This window comes from Aquarana catesbeiana, linkage group LG01 (assembly GCF_042186555.1).
Source record: "Aquarana catesbeiana isolate 2022-GZ linkage group LG01, ASM4218655v1, whole genome shotgun sequence".
NCBI lineage: Eukaryota > Metazoa > Chordata > Amphibia > Anura > Ranidae > Aquarana > Aquarana catesbeiana.
In genome coordinates this window covers 727,139,925-727,152,975 of record NC_133324.1, presented here as the reverse complement: position 1 = coordinate 727,152,975, position 13,051 = coordinate 727,139,925, and positions in this window count along the sequence as shown.

Sequence of the window (13,051 nt, the reverse complement as noted above, 5' to 3'; positions counted from 1 at the left end):
TTTATATATATATATATATATATATATATATATATATATATATATATATATATATATAAAATATTTTTTCTATTCTGTTCTATTGTTTTTCTATTATTTTCTATTATATTCTGATCTTTTCTATTTGAATTCAAATACATTCTATACAAAATTCGAATTTCAGAAAATAGTTATATAGAAATAGAATGAAATCAAATTCTAATAGAAAAGAATAGAATAGAAAAACAATAGAACAGAATAGAAAGAAATATTTTATATATATATAAAAATAAATAAAACCATCTTCCGAAATTGGAATTTGGTACAGAATGAATTCGAATAGAAAAGATTAGAATAGAATATTTTATATTTTTTTCTATTCTGTTCTATTGTTTTTCTATGCTATTCTTTTATATTATTTTCTGTTCTATTCTAATCTTTTCTATTTGAATTCATTCTGTACCAAATTCCAATTTCGGAAGATGTGTGTGTGTATATATATATATATATATATATATATATATATATATATGTATATTTTTTTTTTTCTATTCTGTTCTATTGTTTTTCTGTTCTAGTCTTTTCTATTAGAATTCGATTTCATTCTATTTCATTCTGTTTCTGTATAACCATTTTCGGAAATTCAAATTTCGTATTCATTCAAATAGAAAAGATTAGATTAAAATAGAAAAGAATAGAAAAGAATAGAAAAACAATAGACCAGCATAGAAAAAAAATAAAAATAAAAAAAATATATATAAATATATATACCGTATTTATCGGCATATAACACGCACTTTTTTCCCCTTAAAATCAGGGGAAAATCATGGGTGCGTGTTATACGCCGATCCCTTGCGATCCTGAGCTGACAGATCTTCAAAATCGCCGACCGCGATTTGAAAATGGCGCCGAAATACACAGAGCCGGTCCTCGGCTCTTCTCGGCCACTTTCGGCTTCACTCGAGTGCCACCCGAACCTAGCCGAGTGTACTCGGCTAGGTTCGGATAGCTCCGCTCACAGTCACGCCCATCCCGGGCGGGACTACGAGTGGAGCCGAAAGTGAACGAGAGCCGCCGAGAAGAGCCGAGGACCGGCTCTGTGTATTTTGGCGCCGGCGGCACCATTTTCAAATCGCGGTCGGCGATTTTGAAGCTCAGGATCGCAGGGGATCACAGGATTTTCAAACTGCGAGCTGCAAGGCTGCACTGGGGCAAGGCTGCACTGGGATAAGGCTGCAATGGACACTGGGAAGGCTGCACTGACAAGGCTGCACTGACAAGGCTGCACTGACATGGCTGCACTGGGGCAAGGCTGCACTGAGAAGGCTGCAATGATGGGCATTTAAATGTAAGTTTTTTTCCCTTAAACTTCCCTCCTAAAAGTTTTTTTTTCCTTAAAATTCCCTCCTAAACTTGGGGTGCGTGTTATACGCCAGTGCGTGTTATACGCCGATAAATACGGTCATTTTTTTGTATTATTCTCTTCTATTGTTTTTTTATGCTTTTCTTTTCTATTATTTTATATTCTATAATAGGGATGAGCCGAACACCCCCCTGTTCGGTTCGCACCAGAACATGCGAACAGGAAAAAAGTTCGTTCGAACATGCGAACACCGTTAAAGTCTATGGGACACGAACATGAATAATCAAAAGTGCTAATTTTCAAGGCTTATATGCAAGTTATTGTCATAAAAAGTGTTTGGGGACCTGGGTCCTGCCCCAGGGGACATGGATCAATGCAAAAAAAAGTTTTAAAAACGGCCGTTTTTTCAGGAGCAGTGATTTTAATAATGCTTAAAGTCAAACAATAAAAGTGTAATATCCCTTTAAATTTCGTACCTGGGGGGTGTCTATAGTGTGCCTGTAAAGGGGCGCATGTTTCCTGTGTTTAGAACAGTCTGACAGCAAAATGACATTTTGAAGGAAAAAACTCATTTAAAACTACCCGCGGCTATTGCATTGCCGACAATACACATAGAAGTTCATTGATAAAAACGGCATGGGAATTCCCCAAAGGGGAACCCCGAACCAAAATTAAAAAAAAAAAATGACGTGGGGGTCCCCCTAAATTCCATACCAGGCCCTTCAGGTCTGGTATGGATATTAAGGGGAACCCCGGCCAAAATTTTAAAAAAAAAATGACGTGGGGTTCCCCCTAAATTCCATACCAGACCCTTCAGGTCTGGTATGGATTTTAAGGGGAACCCCGCGCCAAAAAAAAAAAAAAAAACGGCGTGGGGTCCCCCCAAAAATCCATACCAGACCCTTATCCGAGCACGCAACCTGGCAGGCCGCAGGAAAAGAGGGGGGGACAAGAGTGCGGCCCCCCCTCCCTCCTGAACCGTACCAGGCCACATGCCCTCAACATTGGGAGGGTGCTTTGGGGTAGCCCCCCAAAACACCTTGTCCCCATGTTGATGAGGACAAGGGCCTCATCCCCACAACCCTGGCCGGTGGTTGTGGGGGTCTGCGGGCGGGGGGCTTATCGGAATCTGGAAGCCCCCTTTAACAAGGTGACCCCCAGATCCCGGCCCCCCCCCTGTGTGAAATGGTAAGGGGGTACATAAGTACCCCTACCATTTCACGAAAAAAGTGTCAAAAATGTTAAAAATGACAAGAGACAGTTTTTGACAATTCCTTTATTTAAATGCTTCTTCTTTCTTCTATCTTGCTTCATCTTCTGGTTCTTCTGGCTCTTCTGGTTCTTCTGGTTCTTCCTCCGGCGTTCTCGTCCAGCATCTCCTCCGCGGCGTCTTCTGTCTTCTTCTCCTCGGGCCGCTCCGCACCCATGGCATGGGGGGGAGGCTCCCGCTCTTCTCTTCTTCTCTTCTTCTTTTCTTCTTTTCTTCTTTTCTTCTTTTCTTCTCTTCTTCTCTTCTTCTTCATTTTCTTCTCCGGGCCGCTCCGCAATCCATGCTGACATGGAGGGAGGCTCCCGCTGTGTGACGGCGCTCCTCGTCTGACAGTTCTTAAATAACGGGGGGGCGGGGCCACCCGGTGACCCCGCCCCCCTCTGACGCACGGTGACTTGACGGGACTTCCCTGTGGCATTCCCCGTGACGTCACAGGGAAGTCCCGTCAAGTCACCGTGCGTCAGAGGGGGGCGGGGTCACCGGGTGGCCCCGCCCCCCCCCCGTTATTTAAGAACTGTCAGACGAGGAGCGCCGTCACACAGCGGGAGCCTCCCTCCATGTCAGCATGGATTGCGGAGCGGCCCGGAGAAGAAAATGAAGAAGAAGAGAAGAAGAGAAGAAAAGAAGAAAAGAAGAAAAGAAGAAGAGAAGAAGAGAAGAGCGGGAGCCTCCCCCCCATGCCATGGGTGCGGAGCGGCCCGAGGAGAAGAAGACAGAAGACGCCGCGGAGGAGATGCTGGACGAGAACGCCGGAGGAAGAACCAGAAGAACCAGAAGAGCCAGAAGAACCAGAAGATGAAGCAAGATAGAAGAAAGAAGAAGCATTTAAATAAAGGAATTGTCAAAAACTGTCTCTTGTCATTTTTAACATTTTTGACACTTTTTTCGTGAAATGGTAGGGGTACTTATGTACCCCCTTACCATTTCACACAGGGGGGGGGCCGGGATCTGGGGGTCACCTTGTTAAAGGGGGCTTCCAGATTCCGATAAGCCCCCCGCCCGCAGACCCCCACAACCACCGGCCAGGGTTGTGGGGATGAGGCCCTTGTCCTCATCAACATGGGGACAAGGTGTTTTGGGGGGCTACCCCAAAGCACCCTCCCAATGTTGAGGGCATGTGGCCTGGTACGGTTCAGGAGGGAGGGGGGGCCGCACTCTCGTCCCCCCCTCTTTTCCTGCGGCCTGCCAGGTTGCGTGCTCGGATAAGGGTCTGGTATGGATTTTTGGGGGGACCCCACGCCGTTTTTTTTTTTTTTTTTTTGGCGCGGGGTTCCCCTTAAAATCCATACCAGACCTGAAGGGTCTGGTATGGAATTTAGGGGGAACCCCACGTCATTTTTTTTTTTTAAATTTTGGCCGGGGTTCCCCTTAATATCCATACCAGACCTGAAGGGCCTGGTATGGAATTTAGGGGGACCCCCACGTCATTTTTTTTTTTTAATTTTGGTTCGGGGTTCCCCTTTGGGGAATTCCCATGCCGTTTTTATCAATGAACTTCTATGTGTATTGTCGGCAATGCAATAGCCGCGGGTAGTTTTAAATGAGTTTTTTCCTTCAAAATGTCATTTTGCTGTCAGACTGTTCTAAACACAGGAAACATGCGCCCCTTTACAGGCACACTATAGACACCCCCCAGGTACGAAATTTAAAGGGATATTACACTTTTATTGATTGACTTTAAGTATTATTAAAATCACTGCTCCTGAAAAAACGGCCGTTTTTAAAACTTTTTTTTGCATTGATCCATGTCCCCTGGGGCAGGACCCAGGTCCCCAAACACTTTTTATGACAATAACTTGCATATTAGCCTTTAAAATTAGCACTTTTGATTTCTCCCATAGACTTTTAAAGGGTGTTCCGCGGCATTCGAATTTGCCGCGAACACCCCAAATTGTTCGCTGTTCGGTGAACTTGCGAACAGCCAATGTTCGAGTCGAACATGAGTTCGACTCGAACTCGAAGCTCATCCCTATTCTATAATAGTCTTTTCAATTCAAATTCATTCTATACGAAATTCGACTTTCGGAACATGGCTTCTGAAGTTTGAATTTCTTATAGAATGAATTCGAATTAGAACAGAAAATAATAGAAAAGAATAGACTAGAAAAACAATAGAACAGAATAGAAGAAAATATAATATATATATATATTATATATTATATTTTCTTCTATTCTGTTCTATTGTTTTTCTAGTCTATTCTTTTCTATTATTTTCTATTCTATTCTAATCTTTTATATTCAAATTTGATTTCGGTCTATATGAAATTCGAATTTTGGAAGATGTTTTATATATATATATATATATATATATATATATATATATATATATATATATATATATATATAAAATTTTCTATTCTGTTTCATTGTTTTTCTATGCTATTCTTTTCTATTCTATTCTAAACTTTTCTATTCGAATTTGAATTCATTCTATACGAAATTCGAATTTCGGAAGATGGCTTCTGAAAGTGGAATTTCGTATAGAATGAATTCGAATTTGAATAGAAAAGATTAGAATAGAAAATAATAGACTAGACAAACAATAGAACAGAATAAAATATAATATATATAATTTTTTGTATTCTGTTCTATTGTTTTTATAGTCTATACTTTTCTATTATTTTCTGTTCTAATCTTTTCTATTCAAATTCGAATTCATTCTATACGAAATTCCACTTTCAGAAGCCATCTTCCGAAATTCGAATTTCGTATAGAATGAATTTGAATTTGAATTGAAAATACTATTATAGAATAGAAAATAATAGAAAAGAAAAGCATAAAAAAACATATATATATATATATATATATATATATATATATATATATATATATATATACATATTCTATTGCTTTATTATTTTATATTCTACCTTATTGTTTTTTTTAGAAAAACGTTTTCTATTTTTTTTTAATTTGATTATGTTTTCGAATTCGATTCGAATTCGTTCGTTTTTTTTTCGGATTCGTTTAAATTCTTTACTTTTGTCATTCGGAAATTCGGATGCATCCGAATTTCCGAATAATGAAAAATTCGTCCGAATTTCGATTCGGAACGAAACGAAATGCACATGCCTAGCAAATAGCTGTATTTTTTTCTTTTAAGTGAATCAAGCGAATGGAGTATTAGAGAATTTTTGTGGGCGAAAGGCCACAATATTAATAGAAAAAAACACAACTTTCAGAATACTACTTGTACAAGTGTATTTAGAAAAAAAAGCAAGCTAATAAAATACATTCTACTACCCAAAGCAGTTTACTCACATTGTCTGGTAACCTGGGATAGCATTAGTGGAATTTGGGGCAGTATTGTGCACTTTAATTAGTAGTACACTGCATTTGGGCCCTTTAATTCCGTTGTCCAGTTATAAGGACCAGACATTTTTTTTTCATTTTGATAATTACTTTTTAATGTTTCTTTGCTTTTTGGATGGTTTTGGGCTCTTGACAGTTTAAGAAGCATTGTGTTTTAAAACCCTTTAAATAAACCTTTCAAGTACCCGCTGGTGTTTAACTAAGTGTTTAACTTCCTATGTAATTTATTGGATTTACGTTTAACATATCATTGCCAAGGATTATTATGATTTACCCAGTCTTAGGGCTTCTGATCTCTTTGTAGCATGGGATAAGAATGCATTATTTTCTTTTCCTAAAATACTATATAGAAATAACATTTTAAAGGATTGAAATAAATCCATGCAATTGAAAATCTAGAACGCTATTGCCAAGAACATTTGATAAAGTTTCTTTAACCAGCATAAATTCATATCTCTCATTAATTTCTGATATTATTAATGCTTATAGTAATTGCTTGATTGTGTATTACACTCAACATTTTTGTGTATACAGTATGCAAACACCGCCCTCTTACCTTATCAGCTACCTTTGATTATTAATTTTTCAAGTTTTCTGTTTTATGTCATTTCATCATTTTGTCAGTACTGTTCTGTATCAGTCTGTATTATTATGGCTATTAATGGTAATATCATCTATTCTTCATGCTTAATTAATGTCTACACTAAATTAGCTCTCCAAGGTAATGTTTAAGAACCTTTCACTTGTGGTTATATAGATTTTGTTATTTGTGCTTTGTGCAATTTTACATCATAAATAAAGACATGGATTTATACAAATATGTAAAAATACATACAGTAGTTATGCTAATAGCGAAAGTCAACCGCTGATTACTATTCAAAGAAATTTTCCACTCTGAAAACTAATCTTTCTGTCTTAAACATTAATGTACAGTAGAAGCACAGTTCTAACAGGGAATCAAGATTATCTAGTTTCCCTTACATCATTGATATATCTGAAGTCTTCTACAGCAAACTGCTCATGCCAATATACAGTAATTATATTACTATATAAGCATTGTTCTGTAGTAATCCTATACACTAGTGTAACAAACAATTACCTAAGGCCCATAGTGCTAATAAAAACACAGCTGGGTGGTTACCCTCTTACAATACATTCCAAATTAAGGTCTATTTTTCCAACATCTTCTTGTCAGTTGTCTAGTTTTGCTTCCATAGTCATAAACAGAGGGTAAGAAATAAGAATCACTGAGCAATGACACAAATGCTGTGAATGCAATAATGACCCCAAGCTTAGAACCTTACCATTGTACTGCTAAAATAGAAGTGCAGCCCAGTTGCATAGGTGCCTAAATCATAGTTGCCGAACATTGTAAAAAAAAAAAAGTAGGACACTTTTGTGGCTGTAGGCGGAGCCGTACAATAATTAGAGGGTGGGGCATTCATTTGTAGGCATGGTTTTGAAAAATACACAAGTGTGATGAAAAATGGGCGTGGTTTACGTGACAAGTGGGCGTGGCTTAAATGGGCGTGGTTCAAGAGGGTGTGGTTAGAGTCTGAGATGAATGAGGGATAGAGAGGGAAAGGGGGAGAGGGGGAGAGGGGGAGAGGGAAATGACGGGACAGCAGCCCCAGATCCTACACAATAAAAATATGTGTATTCTAGAAAGTTTAACAATCAGCAGATAAAGATACTCCAAGCACCTGGTGTTAGCACTTCAATCATCCCGGCACCATGGTTGTTATGGTGTCAGGATGATTGAAGTGCATTATTTCTATTATTACATTGTAATATAAAATGAAATCATTCAACTCACCATAATACAGAATCAGTGGGAGCCCTGAGCATGTCACTAGCCACGTCGCCTGCCACCAGCCATCCGTCCTTGCGTCAGATGTCCCAGCAGAGTCCGTCCTTGCATCAGGTGTCCCAGCAGAGTCCGTCCTTGCATCAGGTGCCCCCAGCAGAGTCCGTCTTGCATCAGTTGCCCCCAGCGGAGCCCCCCTTACATCAGATGTCCCCAGCGGAGCCCCCCTCACACCAGGAGTCCCCGGCGGAGCCCCCCCTCACACCAGGAGTCCCCGGCGGAGCCCCCCTCATACCAGGAGTCCCCGGAGGAGCCCCCCCTCACACCAGGAGTCCCCAGCGGAGCCCCCCTCATACCAGGTGTTCCCGGCGGAGCCCCCCCTCACATCAGGTGTCCCCGGCAGAGCCCCCCTCACATCAGGTGTCCCCGGCAGAGCCCCCCTCACATCAGGTGTCCCCGGCGGAGCCCCCCTCACATCAGATGTCCCCAGCGGAGCTCCCCCTCACATTAGGTGTCCCCAGCGGAGCTCCCCCTCACATCAGGTGTCCCCGGCAGAGCTCCCCCTCACATCAGGTGTCCCCAGCGGAGCTCCCACTCACATTAGGTGTCCCTGGCAGAGCTCCCCCTCACATCAGGTGTCCCCAGCGGAGCTCCCCCTCACATCAGGTGTCCCCAGCGGAGCTCCCACTCACATCAGGTGTCCCCGGCAGAGCCCCCCCTCACATCAGGTGTCCCTGGCAGAGCCCCCTCACATCAGGTGTCCCCAGTGGAGCCCCCCCTCACATCAGGTGGCCCCAGTGGAGCCCCCCCTCACACCAGGTGTCCCCAGTGGAGCCCCCCTCACATCAGGTGTCCCCAGTAGAGCCCCCCCTCACAACAGGTGTCCCCAGCAGAGCCCCCCCTCACATCAGGTGTCCCCGGCAGAGCCCCCCTTCACATCAGGTGTTCCTGGCAGAGCCCCCCCTCACATCAGGTGTCCCTGGCAGAGCCCCCCTCACATCAGGTGTCCCCGGAAGAGCCCCCCTCATATCAGGTGTCCCCGGCGGAGCCCCCCTCACATCAGGTGTTCCCAGCGGAGCTCCCCCTCACATCAGGTGTCCCCGGCAGAGCCCCCCTCACATCAGGTGTCCCCGGCAGAGCCCCCCCACATCAGATGTCCCTGGGAGAGCCCCCCCTCACATCAGGTGTCCCCAGCAGAGCCCCCCCTCACATTAGGTGTCCCCACTGGAGCCCCCCCTCACATTAGGTGTCCCCAGTGGAGCCCCCCTCACATTAGGTGTCCCCAGTCAGTGGAGCCCCCCCTCACATCAGGTGTCCCTGGCGGAGCCCCCCTCACATCAGGTGTCCCCAGTGGAGCCCCCCTTATATCAGGTGTCCCCAGTGGAGCCCCCTTACATCAGATTCCCACAGCGGTGGTGCTATCTCAGAGGTGTCCTTGTGTCCGCTGGCCGCATGGCTAGAACCCCGCCCCTTTCCATAACAGACTGGCTGGCAGCAGGGCGGGGGGTAGGCGGGGCGAGGCGGAGTGGGGCGGAGGGTGGGCGGCGACGCAGGAGCTCCGTCTTGCCCCCCCAGCCGTCTTTCTGAACTTCTTTAAGATGGCGGCCGCGGACCTCTAGCGGCGGCGGCGAAAATCGAGAACAGTATTTCTCGGGACATTTCCCGGGACACCACAAATTCGGGAATGGAGTCCAAGTCCCGGGAATGCCCCGGGAAATCCGGGACAGTTGGCAACTATGCTAAATACCAACACTTGAGTATGAACAGAAATCATCAGATGTTCCCTTAGCACCACTAGACATCAGGACGTGTGCCCTCCAGCTACTTTCTCTGTGCTGTGCCTATGTCTACATATTTCACTTTTCTATACATCTTAAATTAAAATGATGTAACCTACAAGCAATTAGATGTTAGATCCATATGTAGGTTCTCATAAAAATGTGGAAATCAAGACATTTTGTTCAACCATCCTAGGGCTCATTCACACAAGCACTCAGCCCAATGTGTCGCGCAGTCATTTGTTTACTCTTTTTTACTACCACTTATATAGGCTGTCTACACGCAGCTCAGCATTAGGACAGTCTCACCTGAGACTTTTGCCCTAGGTGAGAATCTACTAAGGCCCTATTCTAGTCGCAGCCTGAAAGATGAGAAAAGAGTTTTTAATTATTGGTTCACCAGAGCACATAGAGTAGTGGAGTGTGCTTTTGGCCTCCTTTCTAAATAAGTGGTGTTTTCTGCACACTGCAATCAACCTGAGCATGCAGAATGCAATCACTGCAGTTAAATCAGCATATGTCCTGCATAAAATAAAAATAAGTGTGGTGCTAAAAAAGAGTGTCCTTTATTGGGCAAAGCCAAACAGAATAGTGTCTGGAGGGCAATATGCACAACAAAGATTATTAATGAAAAAAAAAAAAATTGTCCTGTAGGGACTGTTGATTGACACCAACAAAACAAATAAATCAAACCACAAGGTGAATGGATAAGTAAAAATGGGTGAATCATAAATAAAACAGAGTGGCATATAAGGTGAACCAATATACACACCAATATATGTGCAAAAAAAAGGGAATGATGTAAGAGGAACCACAAAACCCAACAATAGGGAAGAGTAGTTCTAAAATAAACTATGAGAATGTGAGGATAGTGTGCATCACAAGCATATTGCACATGAAATAAATTGTGTATAAATTTGTGAGGGTTGTGCACATCACAAGTGTATTGCACAAAGGATAAAGTTAATTGTGTGGAGAGAACCAATGACTAAAAGTACCAGACTGCTAATACAATAAAAAGTCCATCCAAATAATACAATAAGAGGCGATCAGCAGCCACCAAGCTCAGTGTGGGAGGACCAATGGATCCAAAGATGGCATCCCCGAGTTACGATCATAAATATCTGTGTGAGAGGTGTAGGCATAAATACCCTTACCAGAGGAGATGGACTCCCAGTCAGCGACTTGGGATTCAAACGGGCTTGTATCGGAGTAGGGGGAGTAGCTCCTGGTTCCCAACGGATGAGGATAATGAAGGAGTGGTAATGTTCACCGACTCGATCGCTCTGATCTCACCGACCTGTCACTTCGAGGGTGTCGGTGGTAGGTGCTTGTTAAAGATCCAGCTTCGTAGGAAGGATGTCACTCCTCAGAGATGAAGGGAAAAAAAAAGGAGGCTTCCCCATAGTGTAAATCGGCTAAGAACCAGCTTTATTAAAATAAAGTAATAAAAACACTCTGGCTCTTTAAAAAAACAAACAATGAAAGTAGCGCTAAAATACAAATGGTGGCAAGACAGGGTCTGTTATGCCTGTCTTGCCACCATTTGTATTTTAGCGCTACTTTCATTGTTTGTTTTTTTAAAGAGCCAGAGTGTTTTTATTACTTTATTTTAATAAAGCTGGTTCTTAGCCGATTTACACTATGGGGAAGCCTCCTTTTTTTTTCCCTTCATCTCTGAGGAGTGACATCCTTCCTACGAAGCTGGATCTTTAACAAGCACCTACCACCGACACCCTCGAAGTGACAGGTCGGTGAGATCAGAGCGATCGAGTCGGTGAACATTACCACTCCTTCATTATCCTCATCCGTTGGGAACCAGGAGCTACTCCCCCTACTCCGATACAAGCCCGTTTGACTCCCAAGTCGCTGACTGGGAGTCCATCTCCTCTGGTAAGGGTATTTATGCCTACACCTCTCACACAGATATTTATGATCGTAACTCGGGGATGCCATCTTTGGATCCATTGGTCCTCCCACACTGAGCTTGGTGGCTGCTGATCGCCTCTTATTGTATTATTTGGATGGACTTTTTATTGTATTAGCAGTCTGGTACTTTTAGTCATTGGTTCTCTCCACACAATTAACTTTATCCTTTGTGCAATACACTTGTGATGTGCACAACCCTCACAAATTTATACACAATTTATTTCATGTGCAATATGCTTGTGATGCACACTATCCTCACATTCTCATAGTTTATTTTAGAACTACTCTTCCCTATTGTTGGGTTTTGTGGTTCCTCTTACATCATTCCCTTTTTTTTTTTGCACATATATTGGTGTGTATATTGGTTCACCTTATATGCCACTCTGTTTTATTTATGATTCACCCATTTTTACTTATCCATTCACCTTGTGGTTTGATTTATTTGTTTTGTTGGTGTCAATCAACAGTCCCTACAGGACAATTTTTTTTTTTTTTTTTTTTTTCATTAATAATCTTTGTTGTGCATATTGCCCTCCAGACACTATTCTGTTTGGCTTTGCCCAATAAAGGACACTCTTTTTTAGCGCCACACTTATTTTTATTTTAATCTTCCTACAATTTGTCTGATTGTGGTGTTGGCTGATTTGCTTTGTGGTTGGCGCATTATTATTTTTGAATTCTATATGTCCTGCATAATTTTGTTCATTAGCGTGATGGAATCCTTTTTGAAGAAACTTTAATGCACAACATGGAAAGGGCCCATTGGACCAGAAGCCGTTTCAGGATTAATTTGCATCTTTCTTTATGTCTCCCACAGGGCAGCTCTCATGGCAACTTAAAGCTATAGAATAATTTGAGATAAGTATTTCAGTTATGCAGACTTGTTTCTATTAAGAACTGCATTTACATCTCTGTTGCTTTGTATAATAAAATAATTTTGAAATAACTAATTATTTATGTTTTATTTGTTGCTATTATATTGTGTGTTTATAAAAGGCGTGGCGTGCTGCTGAAAAGTAGCAGAGAGCTTCTGTTTGAGCATAAAACATGCGTAAAACATACATACACAACCATGTCGTGCATTTTCAGGTATTCTGCCTGAAAAGTAGCTCATGTACTCTTTGTAGTGACAGGCGTCCAGCTACAAGCAACAGGACACTAACATGTGAACAGTAGAGATTGAATACAATGGGATTTTGCCTGTTGAGCATTTTGAGTTTTGAGCTTTAAGCATGGGCGTCCTCAGAACTTTCTTTGGGGGGGGGGCATAATTTTAAGGTCACCCATTCTCTGCCCCTTTTGACAATGCCATGAAGGGGAGGGGCTTAGTCATTATCACATAAAGTGCAGGCCAGGGTCCCCCATAAAGATCCCCCTTTAGAGCAGGCCAGGGCAGGTCCCCCATAGAATACATCCCCCTTTACTTAGTCTTCTTACTCTTACCTTTTTTTCACCACTCTGCATTACATGGTGGGCACAGCACATTACACGGTGGGCACTGTACATTACACAGTGGGCACACCACAAGTGAGCACACCACACCACATTACATATGGGTACACCACACCACATGACATGGTAGACACAGCACATTACACAGAGGGCACACTACT